Below are 13,849 nucleotides of genomic sequence, written 5' to 3'. Positions count from 1 at the left end.
TAAGTACCTTGCTTAGATTCATCTGTGAGCATAATGGGCCTGAGGGCTGCTGCCATCTGTGCATCTAGTTTAGACGAAGTCAATAAAAGCAGGCAAATTCAGGCTGGAAAGTGTTATTTGGTTCTAAACTTTAATATTTGTATTTAAACTAAGTCCTTTACCTGCTATGTGTTGCTGTATTTTTATTATTATTGGTGAATTCTTTGCCATCACATTTTTTAAATCTTCTTTTTATCAAACGACTCCTGACTAAAAGTGAGTAAGCTAATTTATTAATAGGAATAAATGACTGGATTGTCTGAAAATATGCTGCATAAACACTGTTTCGGTATGATTCAATTCAATATAATTGGAATTCCATTCATCGTATTTTTTTAATATGCCCTATAGTACTAATTGATTTCAATATATTATAACCAACAGTAACGGTATAACGGTACAGTCTGTTGAAGTGAAAAAATATATGACACACTACATTTTAACTGTGGGATAACACAAAACATGCATCTATACCTTCACATAAGTCTTTGCAATACATTTTCACTTCAGTTTCTGATTACTGTTGAAGAGAGGTGATTTAACTGTATTTGACATTATTAGAGGATGTAGTTTGAGGTGCTGTTGAACTGTATTGTGTCATACAGAGAGGTGTTTCTATTATTTAGCCCACTCATTGATATAATGTGATGATGAAAATGCAATAGTGGCCTATCATGCATTTAGTTTTGCTTATGTGTGCCTTCAGATTCAATTAAGGTCAAGAAAATCGTAAATGAGTAAAAGTTAATTTATTTTATTGGAGCTATTATGGCTATATTCTTATAGCTTGGAGAAAGAGTGGTTCTTTTTAGAGGAACCACTGATGGTGACTGATGGCTTGTCACATTTACTCCAGAAATTGTTTGTTTCTTCCCCCTTTCTTTGTTCTACTTTACATCTTCTTGAGATGTGATGTTATGGTAGCCTAGTTTTGGTTGATCATATAAATACACAACAAATTAAAGTCCCCCAGAGAAGTTTAAGAGAGGATGTAGCTGCCGGCTGCCGTGATGCATATAGCAACAGTTGCAAAATATTCGATGGTATGAAATGCACACTCTGTTCCTGATATATCCTCACATTTTCCAACATAGCCTCAAAATAGAAAAACTAGAAATAAATCTAGTTGATAATACGTGGACAATAAAAGCAGCTCAAGCTAAACAAAATGACATGCATGTACAGTATATGACCTCAGTTGATACCTGGATAATGTTCAGCAGCATTCTGTTCCTGTTTGGACATGGTGTAACTTCAGTGGTCACATTGTGTCTCAGAGGGCATGCTAGGTAATCCTGACTGTTCTCTCTACAGGGGACGGCTGTGGCCACTAGAGGCTGCTGTGCAACCACAAACAGCCTGTGTCTTCTTTAGATGGAAGTCTGTGCCTGGAGGTTTGTAGTCAGAACAGGACTGATACAAAAAGAATTCATCTGTCAGCAGCGTTACCAGCAACAGTTCTGAGTTTGAACAATACATGTTTGATTGTGACAAAACATAAAACCTTGTCTGCATGGTGAACATCAAGCAATGTGGTTGCTGGTTGTGTGTTCTGACAGAACATGTTATTATGTACAAAATAAAACATTAAACATTCCTCTTGTAAGAGGTTACGAAATAATCTGTGTACTTCTTAAGGCGGGATCTCTTGCTACATTACTATCTGCAAGTCTGACATTGTGTACACTAGTGGGTACTCACGGTTTGAATATTAATTACATCTCATGTTTGAAGTTTTTCATTATTTTATTTGTTCCAATATATCATAGCAATGTTCTCTCACTGCGGATCTTTTGCGTTCTTCAACTGCTCTTTTGTTCATAACCTCATATGTAAAAAATGTCTCCAACAGATGTGCTGACCCCCTTTTTCACAAGCTTTCACCTTTATTGCTCAAACAATGCCAGATTCCTCCACCCCTACTCCACCCTGCTGACCTTCACATGTCCATCAGGCTGACAGCTGCCTCAGGTCCTCCTCAATCCTGTAACTCCTCGTTTCCCCCTTTGAAGATGCCCATCAGCTATTACTGCTCATTCCTTTCTTTTAATGACTTTGAGAGAGTAATACATTGTTGTATATCCACTAAACTGGATTACTGCAATGCTCTGTACATTGAAGTAAGCAAGGCTTCCCTGTCTCGCTACAGCTGGTCCAGAATGCTGCTGCCCGCCTCCTTACAAGGACAGGCAGGTGTGAATATATTACGCCTGTACTCGCCTCTTTACATTGGCTACCAGTCAATTTTAGAATACAATTTAAAATGTTACTGTTTGCATACAAAGCCCTAAACGGTTTAGCCCCACCGTACCTGGCAGATCTTTTAAAACCATACACACCCACACGGTCACTGAGGTCTGCTGACAGCCTCCTTCTGGTCGTCCCTAAATCGAGGTTAAAGCAGCGAGGAAATGAGCCTTTGCTGTTGCAGCTCCAAAATTATGGAACGAATTACCCCTCCAGGATAGACTTGCTCCAACTCTGCCTGTTTTTAAATCTCGTTTAAAAACCCATTTATTTTCCCTTGCATTTACAGACCAGGTGACACTTGTGCTGTTAAATTTGGGGTTTTATCTTACTAGTGTTTTGTATTGTTTTTACGTCATGTATGAGAGTTTTTCAGTCTGTGGCTTCTGCTCTGGTTTAATTGTCTCGTGTTTTACATTTGTTTCATGTCCTGTCTGTTTTTTATGTATTTATGCTATGCTAAATGTGCTATAGAAATAAAGTGGATTGGATTGGATTGGATTCCTTCAAGTATGTCTTGAGAAAATATTCAGAAACCTGACTTCAACTCAAAGTTATATTATCCTTTAAATAAAGTGGATATGTTTCTTTGGTACACTACTAAATCCCCTCCTTTTTATAAAATCACAAAAGGAATCACTGTCCAATAAAAACAAGGTGTTTGTACTAAAACAGAACAGAGATTTGTGGATGAACATTTTATTTAGCTAACTTTGCTACTCATATGAGCAGAGTTAGATAAATAAGCTTGTTCTAACTCATATTCCAAGATTCTTTGAATCTTGAATCTTGAATATTAGCTTTTAATAAACAATTATTTAAAAAAACCTTCAGTCTGTTTTCAGCACGACGTATTTGTGTGAAAGAACTTAAGTAATGAACGTGGATGATGATCTAAAAAGAGACCAAGAGTATCAAAGGTACATCAAATTCAACCTAAATATTAAATACTTAAATTAGGTATTTTAGCACTGAAGAACAAAAGAGACTGAGACTGGCATTCATGACAAGCACATTTCATTCAGATTTTCACAGAGAATCATGTTTGTAGGCAAAAATATAAAACAAATAATAATAATAATAGGGCTATTCTTGTCCATTAAAAAAATAGATTATTTGTATAATGTTCACATAGCAAATATGTTTTAAATATACATTTGACTTGTGATTTAAAGTTTTACCAGCCAATGCTTCAAGTTAAATGTGTCATGCTGTGATGGTAATCTTCTCAACATTATTCTATTCAAGTCTTTTGGATTTGTAAATCTGCATTTATTTCACACTATATTTTAAAATTAAGAGATTAAAAGTGGACCAGAATGACAGCAGCATACTGTACTGGGGTGCAGTTTTAATACAGGACACTGTTTAAAGGTTTCATTTGGAACACCATGTACCCTTCACCATCCTAAATATATTTACTGCGTGCAGGACGAGCCGGGGACATATAGCTGGTGCTACAGCATGCCAACGTGTGATAGATATCATGCTGCTTGACAGCACAGGGAAAGTGATAGGCCTTCTTGGCTCTTCAACAGCATGAAGGAGCATGTGGTGAATGTATGTATGAGCCATAGGGCCAGTGGAAATGTACTTCTTGTATGTAAAGAACATTTTGTGATTAACTGCCGGACTGTTTTTGATTGAATCACTTAACAACTAATATATTGACTATACCCACACTGACCTTTCTTTTTAAATTAATGTTCCACTATCTAAAAAGCTCAACAAGTAAAGTTACAAGTGCATTACAGTTTTCATCATCCATAAAAAGTTCAAAATAACAACTTGACCTCTCAACTCATTACACATCACATGTTATCACATCTTAAGTAGCTAATAATCTACTAAAAACAGCCATTTAGTTAAAAAAAAGGGCAAGACACAGTTCTACAGTATGATCCTTGTACTTGGCTTGAGTATTTCCATTTTGCTACAAAACTGTGGCAACATGTTGATGTTTTCTTCTCACTGCTTTAGTTAACACCTGAGCTGTAGTAACTAACAACAAATAGGAAAACACTGTATACAAATTAATATTATTGGAGCCATTCTGCTGCCAAATGAATACAACCACCTTCATTATATCTTGCTGACATACTCCCACATCTTTACCTTTTAAGTCAAATATGAACAGGTCTTTGTCTGGTAGAGTATTATTGAAGTATATCTTTTTCAGTAGACAATCTTGATTCCACTTCCACTTCTAGTTTCCATTTTATGGCGGCTTTCTGGCTGTCCAAACCATGTATAAACTGGAAACTTTCTTAAGCCACGCAATCCAATGCAGAGAAACTTGTTCGGCTCAGTGCTTCAGTTGCTCCATATTATCAAACAGCTTCTTTCATTTGTTAATATTCAATTTATTCCAGTGTCCTAAAAACAGGAGAAATAATTGTAAGTGCAAGTTTAAAGGTAGAGTTGTTGAACAAGCTATCACAAATGAATACCAATCATGTGTTATGCACTGAGGCTAATTTAACATGGACACTGTCTGATGTACTCACCTGCATTCAGCGCAGTTTCTTGTATATAGTCATCCCAAGGAACCCGGAAATAATAATAGAGATCAGTGTGAATAATGCTGCACTAAGCACTGCACCTCTGTTCAGAAGAACTAGGAGAAGAAAACTGTCGTTAGTGAAATCAACAATTTACTAAATGGCATGCAGAGATACAAAGAGACACGTTTATGTTCATTAACACATCAACTACCTCAGTGTTGGGGTCTTACCTACAGGTTTTTCTTCTATCAATATAGCTGCAGCTTTAAAACCTTCCCCGTGTGCCTTCATGCTGCGGCCATTTATTGGGACTTCCTCACTTGGATATGTCTCCATGGTGTCATTATCAGATGGGGCCTCAACGACAATGATCTCTGCATCGCTGTCATCCACTGTGTCCCCCTCCAGGTCTGTTTCAGGATCTGATTGGACAACTTCTTCTTCTGTGTTGTCCTCTGAAGTGTCCTCTTCTAGATCTTCCACAGGGACGATGAGGAGTGGCTCTTCTGGAGACGGTTCCTCGCTGGCGGGCTCAACAAGAACATCAACAGCAGGTGGCTGTTCTAGGGCTGGTTCTGTTTCCTCCACAGCAGGTTCCTCGTGACCTTCCTCTTCTGGGTCAAGTACAACAGATTCCTCTTCTTCTGGAGCAGCAGGAAGAGAGTCTTCACTAGTAGCAGGGTCCTCTTCTGATTCTTCTTCTGGGACTATTGGGTCAAGCACCCCTGCATCTTCTTCTTCTGTATAATCCTCTGGTGCTTCATCTTTTTCTTCTTCCAGTTCATGCTTATCTTTAGCAGGATCTAAAGCAACCTCTTCCTCTTCCTCTTCCTCTTCGGTCTCTAGATCTAGAAGTTCCTCTTCCTCTTCGGTCTCTAGATCTACAAGTTCCTCTTCCTCTTCGGTCTCAAGATCTACAAGATCCAGGGCAACAGATTCCTCTTCTTCTGGAGCAGCAGGAAGAGAGTCTTCACTAGTAGCAGGGTCCTCTTCTGATTCTTCTTCTGAGACTATTGGGTCAAGCACCCCTGCATCTTCTTCTTCTGTATAATCCTCTGGTGCTTCATCTTTTTCTTCTTCCAGTTCATGCTTATCTTTAGCAGGATCTAAAGCAACCTCTTCCTCTTCCTCTTCCTCTTCGGTCTCTAGATCTAGAAGTTCCTCTTCCTCTTCGGTCTCTAGATCTACAAGTTCCTCTTCCTCTTCGGTCTCAAGATCTACAAGATCCAGGGCAACAGATTCCTCTTCTTCTGGAGCAGCAGGAAGAGAGTCTTCACTAGTAGCAGGGTCCTCTTCTGATTCTTCTTCTGGGACTATTGGGTCAAGCACCCCTGCATCTTCTTCTTCTGTATAATCCTCTGGTGCTTCATCTTTTTCTTCTTCCAGTTCATGCTTATCTTTAGCAGGATCTAAAGCAACCTCTTCCTCTTCCTCTTCGGTCTCTAGATCTAGAAGTTCCTCTTCCTCTTCGGTCTCTAGATCTACAACTTCCTCTTCCTCTTCGGTCTCAAGATCTACAAGATCCAGGGCAACAGATTCCTCTTCTTCTGGAGCACCAGGAAGAGAGTCTTCATTGGGGTTAGGGTCCTCTTCTTCTGGGACTATAGGAATCAGCCCTAGATATTCTTCTTCTTCTTCTTCTTCTTCTTCTTCTTCTTCTTCTTCTTCTTCTTCTTCTGTGTATTCCTCTGGAGCTGCTTCTTCTTCTGGGGAAACCTCGGGGATTGCTTCTTCTATTACCTCTTCTTCCAGCTCTGGTTCCTCTTCAGATGGATCCAAATAATCAACTGGATCTTCAGGGGCTGGCTCCTGTGGTCCTGTTTCCTCTTCAGCGAGTTCCTCTTCCTCTTCCTCTTCGGTCTCTAGATCAACAGGAAAGAGAGCAACAGTTTCCTCTTCTTCCAATGCACTGGGAAGATCTTCTTCGTTGGTTGCAGGGTCGTCATATTTTTCCTCCAGGGCAACTGCTTCGTCTTCTTCTAATGTACTGGGAAGTGTTTCTCCATTTGCATCCTCTTCAGCAGTGTCTTCAAGGACTACTACTGCGTCTTCTTCTGTTTCTAAAGAAATGACAGAGACAGTTTCCTCTTCTTCCCTGGGTCCCAGAGGAACAATAACAACATGGTCCTCTGGGACGGACTCTTGTGCTACTGTGTCCTCTGCAGCAGGCTCCACTTGAGCTTCTTCTTCTGTTTCAAGCTCCACAGGAACGAGAGCAACTGCTTCGTCTTCTTCTAATGTACTGGGAAGTGTTTCTTCGTTGGTAGCAGGGTCCACTTCAGCGATGTATTCAGAGACTACTGGGTCAACTGCCTCGTCTTCTTCTGCATGTTCGTCTTCTGTTTCTAAAGAAATCACAGAGACAGTTTCCTCTTGTTCACTGGGTTCCACGGGAGCCATGCCAACAGGTTCTTCTGAGGATGACTCTTGTGCTGCTGTGTCCTCTGCAGCAGGCTCCACTTCCTCTTCGGTCTCAGGCTCCACAGGAATGAGAGCAACTGCTTCATCTTCTTCTGACGTAGAAAGAGGTTCTTCATTTGTAACGGGGTCAACTTCTTCCAGGACTACTGGAGAAACAGATTCTTCCTCTTTTGCATGTTCCTCTGGAGCTTCGTTTTCTTCTGAAATGGCAGAGACTGTTTCATCTTGTTCAGGCTCCTGTTCAGCAGACTCCACGTGAACAATAACAGGAGGTTCCTCAGGGGCTGACTCCTCTGCAGCAGGTTCCACTTGAACTACCTCCTCTGTCTCCTTTGGCTCTGCAGGGACAAGGACAATAGAGTTGTCTTCTTCTGGTGTCACAGGAAGAGCAGTAGGTTCTTCTTCAGTATTGTCATCCTGGACTACAAGTACAGGTTCTTCTGCAGCAGCTTCTTCTTCTGCATTTTCCTCTGTAGCTTCAGGGATAATAGGGATTGGTGCTGCTGGAAGGGGATCCTCCAGATCATGCTGTTCAGGGGGTGCATCTTCCACAACAGTAACAGTTTCTTCTTCAACATTTTCCTCTGGAACTTCATCTTTTGAAGCTTCGGAAGAAATGACCAGGATTGGTGCTTCTGGGGCTGGATCCTCAACATGTGGCGTTACATCAACAGCTGGGGCAACTTCTTCTGTGGTCTTTTTTGGAGATGCCTCTGCTAAGCCAGCTTCTCCAGGGACTGCTTTCTCCTCTGAAATGTCTTGTGGAGCTTTAGCCAAAGGCTCATGAGAGACCTGGTATTTTACAAATATTGCTTCTGGCTCTTTTTCAATAACTGGAATGTCTTCTTGAATGGGCGGAACCTCAGGAGCTGGAGTTGCTACCTTTACTGCAACTGGAATGACTTTCTTCACTGTTTTTCTCAACACTTTTACGTGAGTTCGTGCTTTAGTTTCCGGTGCTTGTTTAACTGGTTCTGGTCCAGACTGACCATCTTTGGCAGCTGAAATATACGATAGAGACTCAGATACAGCTTTAGCTTCCCCCCTTGCATCAACAGCCTATGTTCTCTGATTATATCGAAAAAGCACCCTCATTAACCTTAAATATATTCTAAGGACTCAGCTTTACTGTATGGTATGCCAACTCAACCAGTATACCCCATATCGTTTCGTCCACCGTATGTTTTAGTTGATAACTTGAAGTTAATTTATGGACGTTTTTATACTAAAATTATTTTTATCATTTTAGATTTTTCCAAACTTACGTATTGCTGTAGAGGCCCAAACCTGACAATATTCTGAGCTCACTTTGATACCATACAGTAGTAGTTGGACATAATACATGTAGAGGTTTTCCACAAAGGAAACCTAGTGCACTATATTGACGCTCTGAACGATGGCTGATTATGTAACCATTCAAATCATCTCCAGGCACCTGATACAACATGGAGGGTGTGTAGTGATCCAAGTTTAGTTCAAATATGTCACAGGGTTGCATGCCTACAGGAGCAGGTGTGTCATCATGAACGCAATTAAACTATTTTGAGAAGTTTGGTTGGTAATTACATCAATGCGGTAAAGCACAGGTGTTTTATTGTCAATTTACTCAGGTGACTGAGGTGACTGAGGTCCTTTCCTGACTGCATTCTTCTTCTTGTTTTATGAATAGCTAGAAAACACTGAAAGCCATATTTGCCTTCCCCTGTCTTCGATTCTGCTGACTGATAGTCTACCAATCATAAAACAACAAACACAGGTTTACCTTATGAAACACATTTTGAATGAAGCTGTATTCAGACATTCATGTTATCATTAATGATCAAACATAATGAATTGTAGCTCTAACAATTTGTTGAATTATATAGTTAAAATTCAGTTCAGCCATTTAATTTCTAAGAATTCGATCATGTCACAGAGTTTAGAGGAAAAGCATGGCTTACGTATTGGTGCTAATGAGCATAGCTGAACCGTTAGGAGCAGGGTCAGCAGGAGCAGAGAGGAAGCTTTGAACATGATGTCCTTCTTGTCACAGTCCCTTCATTAGAGTCAAATAATTTCCACTAACTCCCACACAGCAGTGTGACCGGTGCCCCCACTGAGAGGGAATATCCTGCAGGGGGGCAGTATACGTGTAGAGTGTCACTGTGGACACATGTCGTGAAGTGACACACCATATGGTAATTTGGGGAGGGTGCTTTGAGGATGGGTATGAGAGAGTTATGATCACATGGACCTCTTCTACAAGACTACACCAGCTGTTCTAATCCTGGATTAAAAGGTCAACATGTCTCTAAAAACACCTTAAAAAGGTCCTTAAGAAACAGATATATGAAGTTACACCATGTTATGGAACATAACCTTTTTTCAAAGATTTAAAAAATAGTTTGAATTTATATTAAAGGTCTCCTATTATGCTATTTTTAGACATATATTATGGGTCTCAGATATATAAAAAAATATAAAAAAACATGTATGTGATGTGTTTTGCTCAAAATACCAAACAGATCGTGCATTTTAGACATTCCTCATATCCCTCTGTTTTAGCCCTGTTAGAGAACTGCTGATTCGGGGTCCTTAGCTTGAAAGAAAAAAGAAAAAAAAGAGGAGGTGGAGCTAATGCCTGCTCAGAATTACACGGCAGATTCAGCTCAATGCTGCCGTGACTAAATGCCATCATGTTCCAAGCCACATCAAGGATTATTTCTGAAAGAGTATGGAGCTCAAATGCTTTTTCGCTTGGCGGTTTACCACAAGGTGAGTTCCTTTTTTTATTTCCTGCTTTTTTACACGTGTTCTCTCCAGTAGGCTACTGCATTAGCTGTGAGTGTTAGGATGCTTGCTAATGTAAACAAAGACCATATTACTTCCAAAACAGTCGGGCATTGTTTCTGATAGCAACTTTCTGATAGTTCCTAGGTCCACATTTCCGTTATTGCGTCATATCGGAAACCCCTGTTTTTAGAGATTTGGGTAGGAGGAAAAGAGAGAGGGTTTTATTTGCTTACGCTGCGTGAGTTCCCCGACACACCGGGGACACATATTTATAAAAGACATCAAAACGTGCATTTTGCACAACAGGTCCCTTTTTAGATATTTGCTCTGTGAATACTATATCACATGGCAGACAAAATGACCCACTCATAGTACATGAAGTATTATTTGGTACAGTTGGGATAAAGGACATACTACCTTTTAATTCTCACATCAACTGAAATGAAGCTCGTAATAAAGTTGTTGGCATCTCTACAGTAGTTGTACTCGGGATAATCTAGGAATGCTAATACATTTCTAGGTTTTCTAGCTGGTAGGCATGGTTTATCTATTATTATAGGATAATATGTGCTGCTTACCAACAGTTCAGCTTCAACCTGATGAGTATCATTGTTATAATGAAGACTGTACCTCACAAGTAGGACAACAGACAAGAACTAGAGAATGCAATTCCTGAAGAAATTGCTAGTGGGAATGCTTTATGCTGAAAAGCTGATGCTAAACTGCTATGCTGAAATGTAATGTGTAAGAAGAAAGTGAAGAATTTAGATTGAAATGATACATGAACACTGGGCGCTTGAATGTGTGATGAGAGAAGAAAAGAAAGTAAAAAGGCTTGGAAAAGCAGCAGAATATTTGAACTGCAAACTTTTTAACTAACTTGATGGGGAATGATCTGTCGCCATGCCAACGGCATTTGATGACATCCCATAATACGCTTCGATGTGTTGATGGCTGCATCGTTACCAAACATGTGAAGTTTTGGGCCGTTTGGAGCATTTTCACTGAAGTTATGAGAAAACCGTGTTTCATAGCGAGCATTGTGTTGCCATGGCAACGGGCATTTGAAGAAATCTCAAAACTGTCCCGTAGATGTCTTCACGGCTGGACTGTTAGCACACATGTGAAGTTTGAGCACTTTTTGAACATTTTTAATGTATCGTCTTTTATGGTGAGGGATGCGTTTCCATGGAAACGGCATATGATGACACCCCATAATTGACATAGAGCTGTTGAGGGCAGGACCGTCAGTTGGAGTTATGACATCATCGTGTTCCTTGACACAGGTGTTTATATTTGAGCCAACGACGTGTCCAGAGATCAAAGGTTTCCAGACTTGTATTTACATAACATAGAGGGGGAAGCTTCCCCATTATGTAGGATTTATATAAATAATTCAAATAAATGTGGCAAAGGCTCAAATGTGTTGAAAAACACATTTGTAACAGGTTTGTTAATTGACCAAAAAATATGAACAGTTGGAAGATTGAAAATGGGATTATTATTAGGATTATTTGTAGGTCATTGAAAAGTAGAATCATTTAGAAAGATGTGAACATTGAAGTTTCTATTTTAGAAAAGCTGACACTGACACACTGTAGTGTGCATTGCTGGTTTTAAAAGTGATTTATAAGAGTCATGTTTAGAGATGTGCAATACTTAAAACGTTTATAAAGATCCTCTGAGTGTGTGTCATTAGTTAGCTGATAAAATGTTAGGGATAAATACCTTAACATATTGACTACAAGAGCTTGAATCAAACAAGCAACCTTGTATTTGAAAGATTAACTCACATAGCAACAGTCACACCTGGTATATAAGTGGTGTGGCTGAGTACTTTAAAGGGTTCATGAATAGAGGGGACTTGAATGTGAAATAAGAACAAGAAAATAAAAGTCTAAATGCATGAAAAAGCAGCAGAATATTTGAACTGAAAACTTTAGAACTAAAAGCATACGTCACCAATAATGTCTCAAATATGTGGAACATGTTGAAGTCAGTATGAAGTCTCCATCAGACGGAAAATAATAGGCTGACAGTCTGTTAAACTCCAGTGACCAGTCATTAGTCTGCTGCTCTAATTATGTCAATTGGAGTTATGACATCATCGTGTTCCATGACACAGGTGTTTATATTTGAGCCAACGACGTGTCCAGAGATCAAAGGTTTCCATGGTGATCAGTGAGAGGAGAGCATTTTCATTGTTCTGAATGAGAGATAAACCTCTTACATGTAAACGTTTTGTTGAAGAACCGTAACAGATATCTGTGAAATTTCAAAGCGTGAAGCATGTCAAGGAACTTGAGCATCTGAAGTGTACGTTTTGTGTACTTTCGGGTTAATAATGTTGCCTTTTTGGCAGATTAACTAAAAGGTGTGCAGCTGCTGTGGTGGGGAAAGGTGAGGCTGAATTTACAATGGAGTTTAATGGAGACATGTTGAAAGTTGTTGTCACTTCATGCCCTCAAGAGGCATTTTGTTTAATTATTTTGCATAATTTTTTGTATCTTACACGAATAATGTCAGAAAAATGTGTGACATTTTAAAGTTGGAATAAGGTTTCTGAGTGAAAGTATGAACGAGCAGTTAGCAGTTGAAGAGGGAGCAGTTAGCAGTTGAAGTTGCTGAAGATTGTTGAAGTCTGAAGAGTTCTCCATTGACTTCCATGTTAAAAATGGGATGTATTATGGGATGTATCTCTGGAATTATGAAAGTTATGAATGATAAAAGTAATAGCCATTGATTCCCGACCGAGCTGAAGGCTTTGATGTTCCAACTGAGTTTCTGCGATGTTCAATGTGGGAGAAGAAGCAGCGCAAAATAACCCGGCGGAATAATAAAGAATTTCGTGCGTAGCATAACAGATATATGCTGTGTCAGCATTCCCACTAAATAAGCAGATATATGTTTGTAAGAAAAGCTCTCTACAGTTTCTCAAAAACATGGGTTACTTTAAGATTTTGATTGCCAAAAATTGGCAAAGAAATATTGACTTTAATCATAAGAAATGCCTGGAAATGCATGCATGTTTAAACACATTTACTAGTTTTTGCATCTTTATAAAGATGTATAAGCATGTCCTTTGGGCAATGTACAAATGCTCTTATACTGTAGCATAGGGAGTGATCTTTTATCTGTTCTGAGGCCATTTGTTTCCTTTCCTCAAATCTGCCAATGATGTGAGAGTGAAACATCTTCCTGCCATGTTCTACTGATGGCAGTCTTCAGGAACAAAGCTCAAACAGCACATTATTCCACAGTGAAGTTACCATATTTTATTTCTTTAAGTGCCATTCATGCATATTGGGGAAGGGGGTGGGGTGGGCGGTGGTATCGACAATTCTAATAACACTTGAGTTATTTTACAGCACTTAACAAATACAGAGAGTAGCTGTGTCATCTCATTGGACAACAAAAGTAATAAACCGTGCAATAAACAAAAATAGGAGAAAAAAATACAAGAAATGACGGAGACAAAATCAAACAAAACAGAAAAATAAAACACAAACCAAATATATATTATCAACACTGAAACACTGAATGTAGAACCATAGTACAGGTAAAAGGTAGTGTCACACAAAAAGCCAACGCATTTTCATCACATATATACAATATAGCTATATACATACTGTCACCCTCTGATTGGACAATAACAAAATACTCTATTCTTTTCGCTCCTGTCTTTCATGAATAAGACCCACCCCCAGCCTTGATACCCCACCCCCGAGACGAAAAAAGGGATGATTGAAAAGACATATATGTACAAGCACAACAACACACCAGCACTGAATAAAATAGGCCCCAATCAGCAGTACTTGTTGGCAGTTCTCTCCCATATCGTGATGAGGCTTTTTTATCTTTTAATC

Source organism: Gymnodraco acuticeps, unplaced genomic scaffold (genome assembly GCF_902827175.1).
Source record: "Gymnodraco acuticeps unplaced genomic scaffold, fGymAcu1.1, whole genome shotgun sequence".
Taxonomy (NCBI): domain Eukaryota; kingdom Metazoa; phylum Chordata; class Actinopteri; order Perciformes; family Bathydraconidae; genus Gymnodraco; species Gymnodraco acuticeps.
Note: the sequence above shows the minus strand (reverse complement) of the source record.